Source organism: Canis lupus, chromosome 34 (genome assembly GCF_003254725.2).
Source record: "Canis lupus dingo isolate Sandy chromosome 34, ASM325472v2, whole genome shotgun sequence".
Lineage (NCBI taxonomy): Eukaryota > Metazoa > Chordata > Mammalia > Carnivora > Canidae > Canis > Canis lupus.
Genome location: NC_064276.1, coordinates 35,138,299 through 35,161,279, shown reverse-complemented (window position 1 = coordinate 35,161,279; position 22,981 = coordinate 35,138,299). Strand labels below are relative to the sequence as shown.

The window sequence follows — 22,981 nt, the reverse complement described above, 5'->3', positions numbered from 1 at the left end:
CTGGAGGGCCTGCGTTGCTCAGTGCCGAGTCCAGCCAAGGGGGAGCTGCTGGAGGACGCCTTCTCGGCGCGCGACTCTGCAGACAGCTGCCTGGGCCTGCTTTCCCAGGGCAGGGAGCCTGCAAGGGGCCCGCTAAGCCCTAGGACAGCCTGAGATGCGGGAAACTGGCACCCCGAGGCTCAGCAGGCCAGAGGAGAGTGGAGAGTGGCATGCAGCTGAGTGTGTGAGTGTGAGTGAGTGTGAGCGCGTGTGCACGCGCTGGGAGGCGGGGGCGTCTGGAGAGCGGCCTCTGCTCAATAACGGGAGGGGTTGGGCCGCCACGTGACTCCCGGGAGGCGGAGACGGGCGAGCTGGAGGGAGGATTGACAGGCCGCCCGGAGCGAGGGGAGGAGGGGGGCGAACTGAATAATTGAGGAGCAGCTCAGCGGCTGCGGCCGCCTCCTGCCTCCCTTGGCCTCCGCGGCTCCGCATCGCAGCGGGAGAGACGGACTCTGGCGCTGCGAGCGCGGACGACAGCCCCCGGCCCCTGCAGCCCTCCGGTGAGTGAGCGTCCCCCGTCGCGGCACTGCCCCCTCCGCGCCCCTGCACCCCCCTGGACCCCCCGCCAGTAGGATGGTCGCCTCTTGTTGAATGAGCCAGGGAGCCGGAGCCACGAGGGGGTGGGGGGGGGCAGGAACATGGCGCGGAGGCTGAGGGCGCCCTCCGGGAAGGGGCCCCTGGAAGGAGGAAGGAGCTGGGTCGGGGTCTCCCCGTAGCTGGCCCGGAACGGGGCCTGGACCGTGTCGGGGTCGGGGGGCGCCAGGCTCCGACTCGCGAGCGGCCAGGCGGGGTTGGGGACGGGGCAAAGGCAGCCCTGGCGCGGCCGGAGCGAGAGGCAGAGGAGGGAGCCCCGAGCAGTGCCCGGGTCGCCCGGGTCTCCGCTGGTGCCGGGCCTGCCCTTCCGTCCCCGCCTTGTCACACACCGGGCCCCCGCGCTCGCTTCTCGGCCGCGGACTGAGCCCACGGAAAGGAAGGGACGCTTTTGCGGCCGTAGCCCGAGGGGAGGGCGGGGGCAGCGTCTGTCCTTTCACCTGAGAGCAAACTCTTCCAAGGGACTCCCGCTGCGCCCGACACCCAGACCTGGTCGGTGCGCGGCGAGGGGCATCTGTCCCCCGAGACTGGGGATACAAGGCGGGGCAGCAAGAAGGCCCTGGGAGGAGAAAGGTGCAGGGGAGCTCCCTGGCCAGGGGGGCAGCCCCGGGGAGCGGATTCTCGCCCACCGTCGGAGCTTCTTCTCTTCCTCTATCCCAAATACATCGGCTTCTTTACAAATCCAGAGGGCCTCGCGTGATGCAACCCCAAACCTCCTTCTCCCACCGGAGTCACCCACACCCACCCGCGCGCGCGCGCACACACACACACACACGTGTATTTTATATTGTGGTCGAAAACTAAGATAGAAGTCGCCAAATGACTAGAGGTAAAGGGAAAGCAGGGGAAGGATGGAAGGAAAACTGCAACAGCAGAGCTCTCGCCTACTCCCGACACTGCTCACCCCACTACCCGTGTGAGGCTCCATTCAGAGTCCCGCCTGGACTGGGAGTCTTGAACTGGATTCCAATGCAGAGGGAAAACTTGAGTGGGGGAGCAGGTGGGATGTCGTCGAAGTGGCGGGGCCGGTCACTAGCGGGAGTTGACCAAGGGCCACAGAGCGATAACCCGCCTGCCCGCCCCCCCCCCCAACCCCCCGGGGTCGGACAGGAGCCTGGACCGCAGCGCCGGCCGCGGGGAGGGCCGCTGTCCGCGGTGCTGAAAGTTGCGGCGCTGTCCGCGGTGCTGAAAGTTCGGAGGGGCCGGGCGCTGTCCGCGGGGGGACTGGCGGCTCGCGGCTTGCCCCGCCTTCCCCCGCCGGCAGAAACTGCCTTAGAACCCCATAAGGAGGATCCAGGTGGAACCAGCGACCTGGAGAAACAGATAGAGATGCTCTGCGCTCCCCGGCTCTCTGCCTTCCCCCAGACTCTTCTTGGAAGGCGGCTTTCCGGACTCCTGGGTAGAGAGGAGCAAAGAGTGGGTGTCACTCCAGAATCCAGCTTTGCTAACTTCAGGTGGGACTGAGACGTGTGGCTCCTTCTTTCTGTGTCCTCTGTGCGGCGAATCTTCCTGCTGGTAAAGTGTTGGAAATGCAGTTAGGGTTGTTATTCTGTGAAACACTCCTGTGGCTTTCAGGAACCAGAGAATTGTGAGGCTACCAAAAGATGACGCTTCATTAATGGAGAGGATGGGCTGGCTATTCCTGGCTATGGCTTTTTCTCTCCTCGGCACCCCTCTCTCCCCACCACAGATTGTTTATATCCTCTAGATATAAATCTTTAAGCGGCCCTGAATGGTTATTTCTTTGACTAGTCTTTTAAATTATGGGTAAAATGGGAGAGAATTGAGCCAATTTGTGGAGGCCAAGCTCTGAAAATATTTTACTGAACACCTACTATCTACCAGGCCATATTATCTCATATACTCTTTTTTTTTAAGATTTTTATTTATTCATGAGAGACAGAGAGAGAGAGAGAGGCAGAGACACAGGCAGAGGGAGAAGCAGGCTCCATGCAGGAAGCCTGATGTGGGACTTGATCCCAGGACTCCAGGATCACGCCCTGAGCCAAAGGCAGACGCTCAACCGCTGAGCCACCCAGGGATCCCCTCATGTACTCTTCATAATAGCTGTTAACTATTGTGCAGACATAGAAATGTCACAGATACCTGAAAACTGAAGTTAGATATCTTGAATCCAGAGCTTGGATTCAAATTCAGGTCTGCTTAACTCCAAACTCCAAGCAATTTTCATGCCCTCATTTTGCCATTTGGCTTTGGATAGCTGTTATTGGAGAATATAGCAAAAGAATGCCAAAAGAGGAAGGTCTACTTTCATTTTCACATACACTACTCTCTCTTCCAACTCTTTCCTCTTTAATCTGTTCACCCACTCACTGTTACTGACTCCCACCATACCAACTGCTTTTGTACATGCTGACTGAGATACCACTGTTCACATAACTTGAGCCTTAGGATTACAGAACAGCCAGCTTTCCTGAAAGAGCAGTGGGGCTTCATAGGATCTAGAGGACTTAGAGACCACACTTGCTTTCATATTTAGAATTATACTCTTGAGTTTTAGGGTTGGAATAACCTTAAGGGTCATTCAGCACCATTCAGGTCCTTCTTTTACAAGAAGGAGAATTTGGAGACCAAAAAATGATTAGTAGTCTAAGTCACATGGTTGAAAAGTTAGGATTAAACCCCATTAACTCAATTCCAAGGTCAGTGCCCTTTCCACTATCCTCATGGTAACTCAAACACTCTTCCCTGTTTTTTTCTTTGGTTTTCTTTGACAAGAACATCAGCATCAATAAACTACATTCAATAAAAATCACGAATACAAATGCCTAAAATACAAACACTCATCTTACCTACACTTTCTTCCTATTCTTTTCCCCTCTGGGCTCACTGTTTCAGTCTTGTCTGACACAACATACCTGACCCACTTTCCTCAGCAACAGTTCTCCTTATGGTGGCAATTTGCAAATGGGGATGGCAGTATGGCATTTCTCTACTTTCCTTTGTGTTGCCTATATTTCCTCTTCTATGGTCTATTCCCAACAAAACAATTTTTCCAAAATAAATTACCCTAAACATCTTCCATCATCTCACAGATACTTGGAAGAGGCCTTAAAAAGATTTAGGCAGAAATAAATAAATGATCGTTATAAGTGCTTATATCAATAAGCTGTGAGCCACTATCCTAGGTCCTTTCATAAATCATTTCATTGAATCTTCACAATTCTGCCAAGTAGATAATTTCATTAGAGGTGGTCCTGGATTTCGAGTCTACTCTAAATGCAGCAGATCTGATGCTCTATGTATTTCTGCTTGCTTGCCTTTCAGCCCCTAGTGAAATCTCAGCTTTATTAATTGGATTTTGTAACCCTAATAATTGCATTGACAAGAAGGAAATTTTTATATTTAACTGAATTGTCCTATACTGCTCTAATAGGTAATGTTTAGAAATTCAAATTCAGTTCAAATGGTAATATCCTGTTCTTTTATCTCAAAACTTACCACAGCATACTCTCCCTTCATTTATTATCCTTTACTTATAGATCCCTTATACCTTCTTAATTTTAATATTAACTTTCTGCTTCAAACCCCATCTAGAACCTGTTAAGGCACAACTCATAACTGAATATAGAACTTCTATTGTACCCTCACAGGGTGATCCTGCCAGGATGTTGTTGGTGGGATGCTCTGGGCTCTAAACCATAATCTTAATCTGTCTAGAACTGTCTGCCCAATATGGTATCACTAGCCATGTGTGCCTATTTAAATTTTAATTAATATTAACATTTAATGAACATTAAAATTTTCAATTTTTCAATCACACTAGCCATATTTCAAGTGCTCAATAACCATACGTGACTAATGGCTACTTAATTGAACAGTGCAGACATAGAACATTTCTTGCATTGCAGAAAGTTCTATTGGACAATGCTGCTTTAGAAAGTGCTAAAAAACATCCTCATGGCAACTGAAAACTTGGGATTTGTAAGAAGAATTTGAAATTCTGCTTTAAAACTTCTGCCAAGAAAGGAGGAAAAGCCACTTGTGGCCTAGGACACCTCTGAAAGCCCATATATGCTCAAGATAATAAGGCTAACAAAGAGAGTATATGTCTCACTAAAGGAGCTGGTGACCTCTAGGTTTTGTTTCATATGGAATTCGTTTTACCACGGAGTAAAACTATGGATGGATCTTGCTGGTTTCCTGATTCCAGCTTAGAAAAAGCCTGGAAATTCTTATTCAAAATTCAAGTTTTATACATATATATGTGTATATACATGTGATACAAGTTATACATATATATGTATATCACATATACATGTAACAACATGTATAAATGTCTGTGTGTTTATGTGTATTTGTATGAGCATGTTGTCTTAGTAGAGTATGATAAATACAGGACTTGGAGTTAGTAGTTCCAGGTCAGTTTGTGCCATACACTCATCTAAGTGTGCCCCTTACTACTTGGTGACATCTAAGGCCCTCTAGAGCTCCATTCTTTCATTTATAAAATGCTGATGAGCATTGCAACACCCATCCCAAAGGGTTATTGTGAGACTCAAAGTATAAGTAAATGAGAGTTCTTTGCAGAGAGCATGATTGATATGTAATGGCTGATAATCTCATGTAGATATAGTATAGTATATAAACAAATAAGGTAGTTTAAACTGAATGCATTTCTGAACATTTCTAACCACAGATAAATATATTCTACTTTTGTTATCATTTTTCACTGAACAGTAGGATGCTGAAGAAAAAATCTTTTTGGTTGTTGATATATCTTGTTGGTTAATTTCTATGAATTGAAATCCCTTATTATTCAAGGTTTATTTTGCCCTGAACATTTCCTTCAGAAAAAAAAAAAATACCTAGGAAGTCTCAGTGGTTCTGAAACAGATTTTGCCCTTTATCTAACAGGTTTTTTTTAAGATTTACTTATTTATTTTAGAGAGAGAGAAGGAGAGAGAGTGTGTGTGTGAGCTTGCGTATGAGCAGGAGGAGGGGCAGAGGGAGAGGGAGACAACCAGACTCTCTGCTGAGCAGGAAGCTTGATGCAGGCTCAATCCCAGGACCCCGAGATCATGACCTAAGCCAAAATCAGAAGTTGCACGCTCAACCAACTGAGCCACCCAGGTGCCCCTCTTTAACTAATAGCTTTAAGTCAATCATCAGAAATTATCCTGTCATGACAATAGTGGTTCAGATAACAGAAAAAATATTATTGATGTTCTTCAGCTTGGGTGGGTGAAGGAGATGATTTAAAAAGACTATTTTTACCATTTACTCATTGAAATGAACCTCTACCCATCTCATGAATCAATGAAAACAAAAATAATTCTATTTCATGCATTGATTAACCCAAAATAAAAGTAAAAACTATCAATTTGACTGAATTCTTGAAGTTGCATTAGGGATTCTGACCTTAAGTAAAGGGCCTTTACACTATCCATTCTCTAAGGTCAAAGGGTAGTTATCTGAAGGGGCACCACCTGTGTGCCATTCAGCTCTACTAGTCATCTAAAGTGGAGATATCTGTGCCACTTTAGGGAAGGTCAGAACAAGCCTTCCCATATTCTGACCAAGACACATTAACCTCCAAGGGGCCTAGAACACTGAGCCCCAAGGAAGTTCACCGCAAAGGCATGAACAAGATAGAAGGCTAAAGATGGAGTCAATGTTGTCAGCATTCCTACAACTTAGCTAACATTTACTCCCAAACCTGGCATCTACACCTGAGCCCTGCCTCCACCCAAACCCCAAACTACAGTGTTTATAATTTAGGTAGGTGTGCTTTTATATATATATGAATCCTTGACTGGATCAGGAAATCACACAAGTGCATTCATGCCTTCTTTAATAGATCACCATTTTGATACCTAAATATTTTTCTCTTACAACACAAAAGTTAACACAATGCTCAGGCATTATAGAAAATAAGCCTGCAAAGGAAGCAATTCCATCAAATGATTCTTAACTGTATTATGTTTGCTATTAATCCTGAAAACTCAATGAAGTAATATATTTTCTTTTGGGGGGTAGAGGGGAGCAGAAGTGCCTGAGAAATCAAGCTGAGTATAGATAGATAAGGGCTCTAGAGTCTCTCTCTCTCTCTCTCTCTCTCTCTCTCTCTCTCTCTCTCTCTCATTCCAGGAGTTCTGGCAAGTTATTTCCTTTTTTTGGAACCTCGTTTACCCTTGTTCAGACTTTGTTAAGGCATGAATGGTGATTTATAAGATGCTCTGCCAGAGAAATAGCTGAAACACACTCTCAGCCCCAAATACTCGTCAAGCATGCCATTCTCAGGCCTTTGTTGCATATGAAATTATATTACTAAAGGGAAAATTAGTGAGATTGTTGACTGTTCTCCAGTAGCTCATGCTGGCTTTAATAATAGACACCTTTTGTTGGGAATCATGGTTTATTCATTTCATTGGAATTGTTTGTCTCTTGGAAGGGCTTGGATTTTGGAAGGAGGAAAATACATTTACCTTGGAGCTGAAAAGAGTTTACTTTTCACTGTCTTTAACTTGAGGGATTTGAATAATTTTATATCCCAGGAAAGAAAGGGAATTAACAATGTAGCTTTGAAACTTATGCTGGTAGCAAACAATCATTCACTTAATAAAGTAACTGAGGCTCACCATATATTTATGGGTAGTCATGGGTGTTTGGAACTCCTATAGACTGGCACATGAGTGCTCAACAAATATTTGTTGAAATCAGGCCATTGTTCCAGGTCAGGTTGTGCCATACATTCATCTAGCCAAGAAATGAGTATACCCTGTGGCATTTTCCTTTAGCGAATAAAACAGGAGACAAGCACAGAACATCAAATTTTACCCTGATAACCATACTTATCACCCTTCTGGAAGCATAGGTAGTGGAGGGCCATTCTGCTCCTGAGAATTGGGTCTTGCTGCCTTCCTCCAGGGAATAAGGGACACATTAGCCGGAGGGTCTTGCATTTCAATGTGATGAGGCAACTCCATAAAATCAAAGCTTAAATAGAGTTGTATAATATTTTCCACTTTTGCTTTAAAGAGATATTTATTATTTCCTTGAGAAAGTATTTGACTGGCTTTGATGATTGTTGCAGGCAATTACTATTGTTCCTAAATTCAGAAAGAGCTTAGCTTAGAAAGAAAGCATATACATTAATTAGAGAGCTGGTGACATCACAGTCTGGAAGATCACAGAACATTATCCTTTTCCAGGAATAATTGGGCCTTCCTTTAGGAGTTTTAACTGGTCATTACTGACAAAAATGAAAGAAAAATAGATCATTTTATTCCAGCAAATCAATAAGCAAATGCCTAGAATTAACTGATTCTCATTTGCCAAAGGCAAAATATTCCAGCCCAGCAAACTGTCCTACAAATGAGCAAGCTGGCTTCCACGGCCTGTTCATGTATTAAGTTGTTTTTTTCTTTGTTTTTTAAACAATTAGCAAATTTTTAAGAATTGCATCCAGGTGTTTGAACATTCTGATGACAAAATGGTCTTCATGTTTATAGACTTAATTGTTCATTAGAGATTATATTTATACAATACATTATTGTGCCGATGTTTTGTAATGATCACATAACCCAACTCTCTCATTTGACAGAGAAAGTGAGGCTGGGAATAGTCACCCAAGTTAATAGCAAAGGCAGAAGTAAGTTCTGAGCCTCCTCTCTTTCAATCCACTTTCATCTTTCCACTTCCTTTGCATCTTTCAACCTCATGCATCTTTTCATTAGTCAAGAAAGCCTATTTACTCAATGAGTTTAGCCACTAAAATTTACCAGGGCTACTAGAAGTAGGAAAGTATATGTATTTGGATTTCATAGTATTTCCATTTGCACCTCCAGGTGAAAGAACTGCAGGATCAAGGATAGTCAACTAGTAGAAATTTCATGGGTAGAACTATGAGCCAGAAGAAAAGTATCAAAACCCCAGAATCCTTATGAGAACCTGGCCAATGATTTAAGGGACACATTAGCCCTTCAATTGTCCATCATCTTCATTGTCTTCACCTCTAAAACAAGAAATTTGAACTAAACAATTTCAGATTTTGCAAGCTCTAACATTCTATGGTTCTATGAAATGAGGCCAAGGATTTGAATTATCCATATTCTGCCCACATAGTAAAAAACAAATCAAGATTCTTATTTTTACACTATTACCTAATGGAGGCTCACATTTCATGCTAGTACTTCACTCAGGAACAATAATAATAATAACAGCACTAATGACTATAGCTAACAATATTGGCTTATTTACATTTACTATGTCCCTATAATGTTGGTAACGCTAGTATTCCCATTTAACAGATGAGAAACTTGGGCCTAAAAGTAGTTAAATAATCTGCCCAAATTGATAGAGCTGTGTGCTCTTAATCACCCAGCACATTGCCTCTTTGAAAAGCACTAGTCTCTCGAATAACTGATGGGCATCATTTACAGGTCACTTAACATACAAGTCCCTTCTCTGGGGACTTGCCATTGTACCTACATTTTCTGGCTAGATGAGCAATCAAGAGAGTAAATAGAACTTCAGGTCTCTGGATCTGATGAAACTGTATAGTAATCTGTATCGTCTTTCTGCAAGATGTCTTTTGCCCTTTTGCAATTGATGCCATTGATCAATTGTTCCAATGATTTAATACTGAATGTTGGTGCTTTGCAAGCTGCTGCATGCAATGAGAACCATTCTGCTGTGTTTTTCCCAGAGCACATGAAGAGCTCACACTGCCACAAATGGATGGATGCTGGTATAGGATTTAGTACCTTCCAAGGCCACAGAGGTCACCCTTCCACATCTTCATTATTAAATGGCATCCTCTGGCTTTTGTCTCCAACTTTTTGACTCAGAGTAACAATCTAGACAGCTTTTAAGGTAGAGGGGGAGAGAGTTTCCAGAGTGTCACTTCCTGGTGGTGGGATTCAGTCAAGAGAAAGACTAGAACTTTCAAAATCATGTGTGAAACTCATTTCCTTCTCAGTAAACCTACCTTACCAAATTAGTCATGAATACAACACCACCACAGTGCCCATCTATTTCACTGTACATTTCAACATGCACTAAATCTGCTCATGAACATCCTGCACTTAATATGTCATGTCTAATAAGCCAAAAATGCTGACAGCAGTCTAGCATGTATATTTTATTACATAAATAGATGATGATATAATAACTTATATAACATAATAAATATATAAGTATTACTGTGTGTATTTAATATACATTGTTTTATTCTTTTTTAATTTTTTAAAGTTTTTATCTACATTCCAGTTAACATGCAGTGTAATATTAATTTGAGGTATGCAGTATAGTGATTCAACACTTCCATAAAATACCCAATGTTCATCACAACAAGTGATGTGAGACTTGAGCCAGAACCATTCAACTTCTTTAAGACTCTGTTTCCATACTTTTAAAATTGGAGGTAAAGAATATGCCCTTCCTATCACAGGAAGGGCCAATTAGATAGCATTTGTTAAAATTCCTTATAAACTATAAAGTCTATACAAAGAAAAGAAATGGGTTTTCCATCCTTTCAGGACTACTCATTCAAAAATAACTCTCAAACAAAACAAAACAAAACAAAATTCTCAAGTTGCTAATAGCCAGTCCTCAACCAAAGTTGACAGCTAAATGACAGCGTTTTGGCTTAAGATCTTGGATTGAAACATGCATGTCTAGAAAATAATATTTATAATATGGGAGGTCTTCTTCTTCTAAATCAATGGTTCTCAACCTGGGGCAGTCCCACTTCATTAAGAGGTATTTTCTATTGTCCCAAGCACCAGGGGTATAAAGAATTCTAAATACCCTACAGTAGGCAGGACAATCTTACACAATAAAATTAGTACCATATTCAAAATGCCAACAGCTCCTCCTGCACTGAGGTAGAGTGCTCAAAGTAATGTGCTGTGCATAGTCCCTAAATCCCTAATTGATACAGAGAGAATTTACTTTTGGTATCCTTCTCCAGGTGAAATCCAGCCAGTCATATGCATGTGAAGTCTACAGCAGCTCAGAAGCAGTACCGGGCCTCCCATAATTTTACTGAGAAGGAAAATATGAGGTCAGAGATCAATAGTTTTCAAACTGGTCCTCAGAAGCTTCTACAAGACACCTCCCTCCCCACATCAGCAGGGACAGGTATCCCAATAGGTTAATATCACATATTGCAAGGCCCAGACTAAAGGTTACCATGTGGAGACCCAAAAATGAGTGAGTCATGATTCTGAAAATCTTTGCAGTCCATTGGTGAAACACTGGGTTATGCTCTGACTTTGTGACAAGCATGGGTCTAGCTGAGCATTGAACACAATCCTTCCCTTCAGCAACAATCTGACAGTCAGACAGATGTAAACTCCACTAATCATGTATGCAACATGGCAATATATGCTATAACATGTTTTGAGGAATCCTCAAGGAAAGATCAGGAATGATTTACATCCATAGAGAAAGAACAATGGAATTGTACTTTGAATGATATGCAATATTTTCTCATTTTCTCATGTGGCTAAATAAAAGGGAAGGCCATTGTAGAAATGGGGACAGCATAAACCAATGCTGGAAGTGTGAATGTAAATGACCTATTTGTGGGCTGATGTGGTTAGTTAGAGACCTAGCTAGGAATGATGCAAGGTCTGTATCAGAAAGACTCCAAAGAAACTTGAGTGCAGCTGGGTGGATATATTTATTCAGCCGGAAGTTTATCCTTTGAACAGAGGCTTTATGAATATTTTAGAAATACCGCTGAATTCAGGGTTGGTTCATAGGCAACACCAGAATTTCATGGCTAGAAGGAACCTCAGAAATCATCCCGGCCTCCCCCTTTCTCTGTATTTTACAGCTAAAGTAATTAAAACCCAGAGATGTCAAGTGACTTGCCCAAGGTCGGCAGCAAATTAGTGGCAAGACAAAGACTAGAGCCTAGTCCATCCTCTTAGCTCATAGCATTTTGTCCTGCCTGCTCTGTGCTGCCCTCAGGAATTTTATTCATCATCTGAACATAATCCAATGTAACACACAATGTGATTAGTAAGTATTTATGAAGCTCCAAGTTTTCCGTTGCTCGCTATTAAGATATAGTTCCTTTATTACAGCCAGATGATAGATCAGATCCTGGGCTGCTTCTACATGAGAGCATTCTCTTCAGAAACACAAACATCATACCAAACACACCGGCAGGACATTCTTCCCCCGCCTCACACCCCTCCCCTGCCTCCTCATTTCAAACTGCCAGAGATTATAGAGGCACAGCCTGAACAGAAGGCATCTTAATCTCTGGTGGTTCTGTAAATAATATGCTGTTCATGCTTGCATATAAATGATCACAGCCTCTCTATTTTCTAGATGAGGGATCCTTCAGAAGAATGAAGTTGCTCACACGCATAGCATATTAGATAGGATTTCAGACCCCAAAACACCAGCCCTCTTTTAAACAGATTTGAATTTTTCACCCATCTGCACATTCCTAATAATTTATCCAGGCTTGTGGTCTTAAATTTTATTTCATAGTCTACTTAGTCTGTGCATATTTAGGTTCCGAGATTGGTTATTCCCTACTTCTTTTTCTCTGGCCACCTTTCCTCCACTTCTTACTCAATATTCATCCAATAGAAATCAACTAAATTAATCCACTCATTTTATAGAGTGGAAACTGAGAGCCAAAAAGGTGAAGCCACTTGCTTAAAGTTGCACAATCAAAAGCAGCACTGTGGCTAGATTCCCTGACTCCCAGTCTCATGCTCTCCCCTCCACATCAAGCTACTGCTTTCCAAGGGTCTATAACAAACATTTTACCACTCTCCACCACCCCTGCCCCCATTCATTGCATAACCACCTAAGAATGGTTGGAAATGACTGATTGCACTGCCAGGAAGCTCATTCTGAGACCTTATTTAGAATACCCACAGCTTATCATTTCCCATGCTATGCCGGTCCATTTATCATATTAAGAAGCTTGTTATGGAGGAGCTTGACACAGTTTCTAGTCTAGTCTAGAGTATATTGTGTGTATATATATATATATATATATATATATATATATATAATGATTGCCATTGCTCAAGTACAGATTATCACAGAGAACAGTGTGCCCAAGAGGAAAGAGGACAGAGTCCAGGGCTCCCATCATCCAAAATTCATTGTAAGTGGCAGGTTATTAGATTCATAATCCCAGAGACCAGATAATTGGGTAATTAGATGGAGTTAAGCAATATTGCTAGTAACCAAGAAAGTGAAAAAAGACAACTCCCACACCATTTCTTCTTTAGGGGAGAGATGTTTTACCTGAATTGAACAGCATAGTATGCATAGTTTAGTATACATAAAGTTTACAATGATAGGTTCTTTGTTTTTAGAAAATCAATGGAATTCACACTTTCTGTTTAAATTCTTTCTGATGAATCATCTTAAAACAACAACAATAAAAAAAAACAGGTGGTGTTTGAGTAAAGAGCATATTGAAAATAGGAGCAAGGGAGAGAGCAGAGAAATTCAAGAACTGGCTTTTCAGGCAGGGCTTCATGGGCTCATGATTGTCTCACAATCTGACCAGGCATATCAGGTACAGACACTCAGTTTTATCAGTTCTCTCAAAAGTCATCTAGCTCAGCAGAATCAAACTATCCCCACCCACCCCCCCGGCCCCAAAATCCCCAGAGGCTGATTTGTGAGCTAGATGCAATATAGTCATGTGCAATGGGGGGAAACTGTAGAGTGTTGCCCAGGTAATTCCCTTCCTGGTATTAAGATAGCAAGAAAACCAGATGAACGATCAAAGAGAAGCTGTACGCACAAGATAAAGATCAAAGGCATTAGACAGTCTCGTGAAATGTGCCATCCAGGCTGTAACAGAGATAGAGAATTCTTTCAGATTCCACCCAAGAACACCTTTCAAGTTACTGGAACAGTTGTGCCCTTCTAGTTGACCCTTACAAGAGGGTCTTGTTTCCACTTTCCCTAGTGTTGGAGAAACTTTGGTGAATACTTTCAATAGAAGACAGAGACTTTATCTAGTCTCAATGCAGTCCTCATCTTCTGTTAGAATATTACCTCAGAGGTGTTATAGCTTCTTAATTCATAGCCTATCTCCTATTAGTTACATGCTAGTCTCCTTTAAGGAGTTCTGAAAGATGTCCCAATTTAACCACCAATCACGAATAAACCACGCTAAGTTTTTTCTGTAAGGTTAGGTTAGGTTAGGTTATTTCTGTAAGGGGCAAATCTCTTGTATTTGGTGCTGGTTTTGTTTATTCTGCTTCGGAGGGTACCACGATCTGACCTTGCTCTGAGAGCACTGAGGTCTGGTTCATCCTTGTCAGTAATCTCCATGTATGGACCCTGACATTTGAAACCATATCCATTCGTCACTCTCAGTACAGAAAACATTCATGGGTGACTATGACTCATCCACAAAATGCCGAAGGAATCAACTCTTAAAAGGTTTAAAAAAAAAAATCAGACAATTACCTCTGAAAGAGGCCAAATAACTATTTTAACTATTTTTATTCTCCCCTTGACCTGACTGGTTACCCTGCTTCCAAGCAGGCACAAACTACACAGACAGTTTGGGATTCATTTTAAATTCGTTCCTAGTCACACAGACTTTTGACACACTTTCTATTCTAGCATCAGAATACAGAGGAAAAAAATATCTGAATGAGTATAGACTGTTGTGCCAGAAATAAATTCCTAATATAGATAACTAAAATATGCCTCTATAGAACTTAGCTGTCAAAATAGGAACAAAACTTCTCTGTTTTCAATACTATCTTAGTGACTAGTCTGTGTTCTTCCTTTCTGCCTCCAAGTTATGGTTACAAACAAATACTATGGTGCTGTTGCAGTATATTAAGAATCTGAGGAGAACTTGTCCATTGAGCATTATGATGCTATCTCTTTAGATATGTGATACCAATATGGCAAATTATTGAGTGTTCTTCTTAAAGTCAAGGATAACAAGAAAGCTACATCATAATACTTCTGAACAGGATATCTCACATCTACTCATTTAATCTTATGAAGTAGGTATGATTATCCCAATTCTCCATATAATGATTATCAAATTTAAATGACTTTCCCAAGGCCTTACAGCCAAAGAGGGTTAGGGTTGAGATTCAAATGCTGCACTCATACTGTCCAACCACAATTTAAAAATTCTCTCCAAAAGAGACCAATCTTAATGTATCTCATATGAGCAGATGGATAATGATTTTGCAGGTCCACCTTCATGTTCTTTCAGAGGATTAGATTCAGGGGTCCAAAGATTCAGCATGAGACTTTGGGCAACTCATACCTTTTCTAGGCTTCAATCATTCCATCTAAGTAAGAGAAAAATAGTGGCTCTTTAGTTAGTTATTCACTCACTCAACAAATCTGCTGAACACTGAAGCTACAATGGGAAAAAAACACAGACCACAAGTTGTTAGTAAAAATAAGAACCGAAAAAAAAAAAAGGAACCATTGCTTAGAATATTGTTATGAAAATAAAAATAATACCAAGTCCCCATAGTATGGGGATCTTAGGATTGCATCCAAGATGCAATCCAAGCAAGGATTGCTTTAGTTTTCATATTTAGTGAAGTGATTTGAATCCTTCTCATGTAACTGTCAAATAAACAAAATTTTTTTAAAGATTTTATTTATTTATTCATGAGAGACATGGGGGTGTGGTGGGGGAGAGAGAGAGAGAGAGAGAGGCAGAGACACAGGCAGAGGGAGAAGCAGGCTCCATGCAGGGAGCCCGGCGTGGGGCTCGATTCCGGGTCTCCAGGATCACACCCTGGGCTGAAGGCAGGCACTTAACTGCTGACCCACCCAGGGATCCCCTCAAATAAACAAAATTGCAGACCCGACTAACCAAGGTAATGCAAGTTATTATTTCTAAAAACAGAAACCCAGATCTTCAATGTTCCTAATGGATGGCTTCTGGAAGATAGATTTGCCCTAAACTATCAGTGATATACATTGCATCTATAGACTTAATAAATTCGTATTTGGGGGATCCCTGGGTGGCTCAGCAGTTTGGCACCTGCCTTTGGCCCAAGGCGCAATCCTGGGGTCCCCGGATCGAGTCCCGCATTGGGCTCCTGGCATGGAGCCTGCTTCTCCCTCTGCCTGTGTCTCTGCCTCTCTCTCTGTCTCTGTCTGTCTGTCTCTCTCTCTCTCTTTCTGTCTATCATGAATAAATAAATAAAATCTTTTTTAAAAAATTAAAAAAATTTGTATTCGAGAAATTCAAAGTACATTTTCATTTGCCTACAGGAACTCATTCCTTTCAGCAAAGGCTGAGATTATTTGATTGCCCCAAAGCAAGAAGATAGTACAGAAGACTAATAAACTGTGATGGGAGACTGACAGCAGAAGGGATTTTATTAAGCAAAATAGAACAGGGGATTTGAAAGGGAGAAGTAATGTGAAAGGCAATTTTCAGTTTAAGAGAATTCTGAAGTTTAATACTGTTGATGAACTAGAGCATATTAAGGAAATGTTGAATGAGAGATTAAAATAGAAAATTAAGTAAACAAAAAAGGAGAGAGAAAAAAATTACACTAATTCTAAGGCACTTTTCCTTAAAATTATATTTTCTAAATACTTTCTCTTTTAAAGTCATGTGGGGGCATTTGCTGGCCAGTGAGAAGGGAAGGGGCATTTCCTTTCCACTAATGAAAACCTTTGCCAGTATCCTGGACTTAAAATTAAAAGGTACATCTCACATATAAATAGACAATTGGCTCTTTCACAGTTCTGCATTATTCAATTTGTCACCAATTTTTAGAACCAACTTGCAAGAGGCGTCATCACAAAGCCATTATCTAATGACCCCGAATGTAACAAGTTGAGAGGCCTAATTTATACACAGGAAACTATTTGGGCTTTCAAGGTGATTTATTCTCTTGAAACATGGGACACTGAGTCTTCTCTTGCATAAGACCAAAACAAAAAAAAAAATAGATTAAAAAAAAAGCAAAAACAAACAAAAAAATCAAGGGGAAACCACTCTCATTAGAAAATGAAGTAAGTTTGCCAGACTAATCTCACAGCTCAGCTTGTATCCAGAGCCACTTTCTAGTGGAAAAAGTAGGATAATATCCACTGTAAATGGAATAGTTAAGGTGTAATTCAGTATATAACTGCATCACATCACTCAGGGTGATCCATTTTAATTTTACTTTTAATATTAAAGCAAAGGTTACAGGGTTGGCTTTTTTGGATTTTTTAAAATAAATTATACAATGATCCTCACCAAAATTGGTATGGGGTTCAGCTTCTTGGGTTTTTTTAGAGAAGCATTTCATTACAGATTCTGTGGCTATAAGATTAGTAAAACTCATCTGTCCTAGATCTTGAATGCTGAGCTAAAGAAATTAGGCTTTAAACCACGATCAGTGGGAGCCACCTAAGGTTTTGGTACAGAGGTGTTGTGACCAGAGGAGTGACAGAAATTTCTGACAACACTGAGTGGAACAGATCAGGGAAACACAGAGGATGGAAACAGAAAAGTAAGTTGGGAGATTAAACTGTGAAAAAATGTGCAAGAGAAAAAAAAATTTTCATAGCTATAAAATCAGGGGCCATTGTTGCTATTTCTTGGCTGGTTTTGGACCATGTTACCCAAGTCTTGTTTGAGATAAGCACAACTTTGAGGGGACTGGGAAGAGAGCGCCCCTCTCTTCCTGGTTCACACCTGACATCGGTGCCCCCCTTTTCCTCAGTGAACAAGAGCCACTCTCCACTGGTGGTGAAAGAGTTGGTAGGGGTGTGCAGATGTGCAGAGAAGGGGAAACCAGATAAGTTTTGCATGCCTAGAACCAAAATAAAGCCAAGTGAAGAAATGGAGCTGGGTGGTGGTTTCACACCCTCCCCAGCTGTGTGCTACAGCTCACACAGGTCCTTTTGCTTTGGGGGGGCCAGAGATGCCTCATTGACAGGAAAGAAAGGCTGCTGCAGATGATTGCCATGGTTCTTACCAGCTGGAAAATTTATGACATCAGCAGCATATGATTAATTTAAAGATGCTTCTCATGGATCATATTCAATTCAATTCGATTCCAGGGTGGATCACTGCACAAAATGCCAAAGCTCCTAAGGGCTTGATTTTCTCACTGTATTTTTCTGCCCTCCATTTCTGGTTTTTTTCCATTACTTTTCTATGGCAGTATTTTTCCCCTCTTCCATTTTTTCCCTGCATTTTCTAGTGACAGCAGGGAAGGGACTGTTTCAATAAGACAAGAAGCTGAGGTCATCTGTTTACCCATAGGATAAGGAGAACCCAGGGCCTAGGCAGCCAGCTCTTCTCCACACTATTCTGCTGCTGAATTTCATTCCTTACCAGCAAGAAGAGAAAGTCTTACTTGGCCTCCCTTCTGACTTTTTTTTTTTTTAATCACTGCTTTCTCTGCCAAATTGCAGGCTCCCAGATGTTCTAGACAACTCTCTCTCTCTCTCACTGCCAGCAGGCCAAGCCAGGTGATTGTTGTTACCCTCTTCTCCTAGGAAAAGTATTACAGAAGGAGGCAATGTGCTCAAGTCCTGGTGTAATTTAAGTTAGACGATAACGATGTGAGATGCTGAACACACATACACACCCACTGCCAGTGTCCCATCTGCAACTGCCTCTATTTAAACTTGGTCTGCTCAGGGCACTAAGGAGGTACTTTATGAGATGAACACTGGGTGTTATACTATATATTGGCAAATTGAATTTGAATTAAATATATATATATGCATATACATATATATGAGCATATATATACATATGTGAGCATATATATACATATATATGGTCTGCTCAAATCCAGCAGGTCAGCAGAGCCATGGAGGTCACACAACCCAAGAAAGAATCTTGAATTAGTCAGTCATCTCCTAGTCCCCTGAACTACAAATGCATTTGAGAGCCATCATCCCCTTGCCTTGCTCAGTGGAGGCTGAGCTCAGGTAGGGTTTCCCCAACCTTGTTATCCTACTTCACTCCCATCTCCAACCCAGAGCTTCTGACCCACTGCTTGAGTACTAGCCTGGTTCTCTCTCCTTTGAGGGGACTGAAGTTGCCCCTGTAATATGGTGAAGAACACAGAATCTCTTTCTGCAGGTCCTCAGAGCCCAAAGAGTCTTGAAATTTCTCCTAATTACACAAGAACCAGATTATTGTGTTGCTAGGATCCTTTAAAAAATAAAACACTTGATTCCTAAAAGAGGTAATAACCCTACCAGGTGGGTGTTATCATCTTCATTTATTAGGTAAAGAAACTAAGGCTCAGATAGACTATAAAAGTATAATAGGTGGGGCAGGGACTCTAACACAGATCCATCTGACTTCAGAGGCTATAGTCTATTCTGCAAAATGGTAAACTGCTAAAACTTAATAAAATAAAATCAAATCCAGAGAACCAAAGGCAGACCTCTTGGGTCATAGAACTACTGCCTCTAACTAGCAGAGTGACCCTGGGCACATCTCTTGGGTTCACTCTCTTCGTCCATGAAGTGAGAGTGCTGGATCCAATTATTTATTCTAGCGCCAGCACCTGGGAGTGTGTTTTCTAGTTCCTGTGTCTCTTTCACTGAAGCCAGCAGCTAAAATCTTACCCCAGCATAATATACTTCTAACAACAGGAAGTGCCACTTCAGAGGCTCTGGAAATGACTCAGATAATAATTCTGTTCTCCAGAGAGAACCGATAATTTATATGACTTCGACTACCCACTGGTCAGGGCTGGCTTAGGTAACACTCACAGCTGTTTATTCTGTCTGCAGGAGTGCTCCATGGCATTCTCTGCTGATATTGGAGAGAGATCGGGACTTAATATTTGCTATTTCTGGTTTAAAGGGGTAGTGATTCAAAAGTGAAACAGGGAGAAAAAATATTACGCATCCATTCATTCTTCTTTTTTTTTTAAGATTTATTTATTCAAGAGAGAGAAAGAGTGTGCAAGTGCAAGCATGAGGGCAGGGGGGCCAAGGGAGAAGGGAGAGAATTTTAAGCAGATTCCCCACTGAGTGGGGAGCCCAAGCCAGGGCTTGATCTCAGGACCCAAAGATCATGATCCTACCTGAAACCAAGAGTCAGACATCCGACTAACTGAGCCACCCAGGTGCCCCCTGTTCATACTTTTTATGTGAAAACCCATTATAAGAACATGGTAAAGGTAGATAGAATTATTTACCAGCAGAGGTTCTTCATGTAATACAAGAATCACCAGGATTCCAATAGTGTATATTTAGTCTACCAGAGACTGAATTTGATGGAGAAAGAGATATTAAATCCAATGCTGACTGAAAGATCATAATCAAAGGGGGGAAATGTGTTATTTAAAGTGAGCAAATGGTACTCTATTTGCAACCACAAACCCTTAGGAACACACAACCCTTGGGAGCAAGTGTTTGTCGATTTGATGTGAATGTATCTTTTGTGTAGCAGGAGGCCCATTGGTGCAAATCTACTCAGGGAAGCTGGGTGTGCATTGGTAAGGGAGGAGAAAGGGACATGGAGACCAGATATAAGCGAATCCCATTTCTGCTTAGAAAAGCATCATGGTGGCAAATATTGTATTGGCTTAAAAAAAAAAAACTGGAACGATGTTGTTAAAGGGATGATGACACGATGTAATTCTTTGCATTAAAGAGTCAAAAATGAAGCTTTCTCTAAGCCATCTAGAATAATGATAAGACTCCTTTGGTCAGTATATTAACCATTATGGAAAGTTTGACAAGTGAAAATAATATTTCTGTCGCACAGCCAGAAATAAGACAATGCCAGAATAAGCAAGATTTCCCATGAGGAATCAGGAAATCTTAATACTGCCTCTACCGTTTACCATGCCCTGGCCCACAAACAGTACCACAATATCAACAACACCCATGGACACCCCCAACTTTATTGGTTTAATTAGAAAAACAGCTTATATATTTTAGAAGAAGATACACACACACAGCAGCTGCCCAGACTGGTGGATCAGCCAATAAATATTTTTTGCAAGAAGGTTGCGAGGTTTTTATATTAACCCTGAAAAAAATTAAACAGGGGTGATGTTCTCAGCAAGCTGACAGTTGTGAAGCCTAAACTGTGAAGGGACTTGAGGCCACAAGATGTATTATCAGAAGAAGTATTAGTACAAATTAAGGCTCAGAGAATGAAGAGACGTAAGAGTCAGAAAAGAGAAATGGGAGCATGTTCTTGCGGTGAGGATGAGAGGAGGAATAGTTATTATACCCAGGAAAGGGTACTCATGCTTAAGGGCTTGGATTTGAATGCTCATGCAGGAAAGACAGCAGATTTATACTTCCTGGAGGAGGGGAGTTGGAACTGAGACCCTATATGCAGCTAGGACCCTCAAAGGACCTCATTCCCAGTGAAAAGAAAGACTAGGAAATACCCACTGCATCAGTGGTCATCAAGGACATGTGTCTCTGCCTAGTGTTCTGAGTAGAGGACAAAACCTGTCTTGCATGAGAAATCAAAACCTCAAACCTTTCCATGTAAGGGTTTAAAGTCCAGGTTCACACTACTTACATGATATGAGAATCCCAAGGCTGAGAACTTAATGCAAAAATCGGGTATGGATACCCATTTATGTGGCAGAGGATAAAAGCAGAACAACCCTGGAGGGATATATTTCCATAACCCAGGCTAGACAGGATACCCCAGAGAAAACAAACACCACCTAAGTTAGCTCACAAACAAAAATCAAAAAAAAAAACATAAATAAATACTCCCCCATGAATCAGAATGAGTAAAAACAAAGAACTCTAGAGGTTAGCATTCCAAGAACCTGATATAACAGAAAATTTGAAGACTATGAAATAAATGAGTTTGAAATAACTAAAGAGTTAAAAGAAAGGGGACAGGGAACCACAAAGAAAAAGCGAGATGTCATGAGAAGAAAAGTTAACTGGTTTGAAAAAGAACCAATTGAATATTTAGAAATAAAATAAGGTCTTGAAATATAAAGCTTAAGCAGATTACATATTATTAGAAAGAGACTTAGTGAACTGATAGATTAAAGGGAATTGCACAAGATGCATTAGAGAAAGATTAATAAGCTAAATATATAAGAATACCATTAAAAGACAAGAAGAATAAAATGATAAGGCCAAGCATTTATCAAATAGGCATTTCAGAAAGAGAGATCAGAGAAAATGTATAGGCAGCAATGTTTGAAAACATATGTCCAAGAATTTTCCAGAATTTCATAAAGGTGTAAATTTTCAGGTATAAAGATAACCACCAGTTCTTAGCAAAGTAAAAAAAATAAATAAATCCATACATAGATAGATGTAATAAACCTCAGAATCCCAAAAAGAAAGGAGGGAAAAAATATACACAGTAAGTGGGTAAAAAGATTGCCCAGAAAGGAACAACAGTTGAATCTCAACACATTTCCCAAAAACAACAACAGAGGTTAGAAAATTATGTTCAAAGTGTTGAGGGAAAATAACTATCAATTAGTATTCCACACACACTAATAGTAAGAATGAAATGAAGACATTTTCCAACAAATAACTAGGATAATCACTCAAAGACACTTAATGAAAGTACAATTAAAGACCATTCTTATAGAAGAAAGAGATTGAACCAAAAGGAATAATGAGCAAAGAAAGAAATTGGGAAACCTGTGCATAAACCTAAAGAATCATCTACCGGTTAAAAATATATAAATGAGGGGTGCCTGGGCTGCACAGTTGGTTAAACATCCCGACTCTTGGTTTCAGCTCAGGTCATGATCTCAGAGTCCTGAGGTCAAGCCCCACGTAGGGCACTCATGCTCTCTCTTGTTCTCTCTCTCTCTCTCTCTCTCTCTAGTAAATAATCTTTAAAATAGATAAATAAGTAAATGAATGAATGAAAAATAAAGGATGATTTCCAAGGCAGTGGAGTCTTAAAAACGAGGTGGGAATAGAATAGTGAACAATAATAACACTGAAGGATAGGAGAAAAAAGTGTATTTATGATACACTTTTCCAAAGTGTATGATAGGATGTATAAAAGTGAGAGGAGTTAAAGCACTTGTTTTATGCAAAAGGTAGGCAAAGATATTGACTGGCAGCAGATTTTTGGTCAATATTTAAGGGTAACTTACAAAAATAATATATTCTGTAACAATAAAATAAGTAGAAGGGAAAACGTATTCAGTCCTATTGGAAAAATAAAGGGAAGGGGCAGAGGATGCAGCAAAGGGCACAGTAAATACACAAGTATGATGCACATAAATATTCTAGCAATCCAATAAATATAAACAGATTAAATGAGTAATTTTAAGGTTCTAAAAATAGATTTTTAATATTTTATTTATGGGATATACTTGAAAAACATCAAGACACAAAGTTTTAACGTAAAGGGATAGAAAAATATAATCAACCTCTTACAAATACTAATTAAAAGAGACAATTGTAG

At 41.0% G+C, this 22,981-nt stretch overlaps 1 protein-coding gene across 1 annotated transcript in view; it reads left to right on the top strand.

Moving 5' to 3' along the window:
• Positions 1-337: 337 nt before the first annotated feature.
• Positions 338-22,981, top strand: part of SLC7A14 (solute carrier family 7 member 14) — a 111,700-nt gene continuing 89,056 nt past the window's right edge. The window contains exon 1 of the mRNA XM_025425567.3: positions 338-539. The gene's annotated coding sequence lies outside the window, so the exon portion shown is untranslated. The remainder of the gene's footprint in view (positions 540-22,981) is intronic.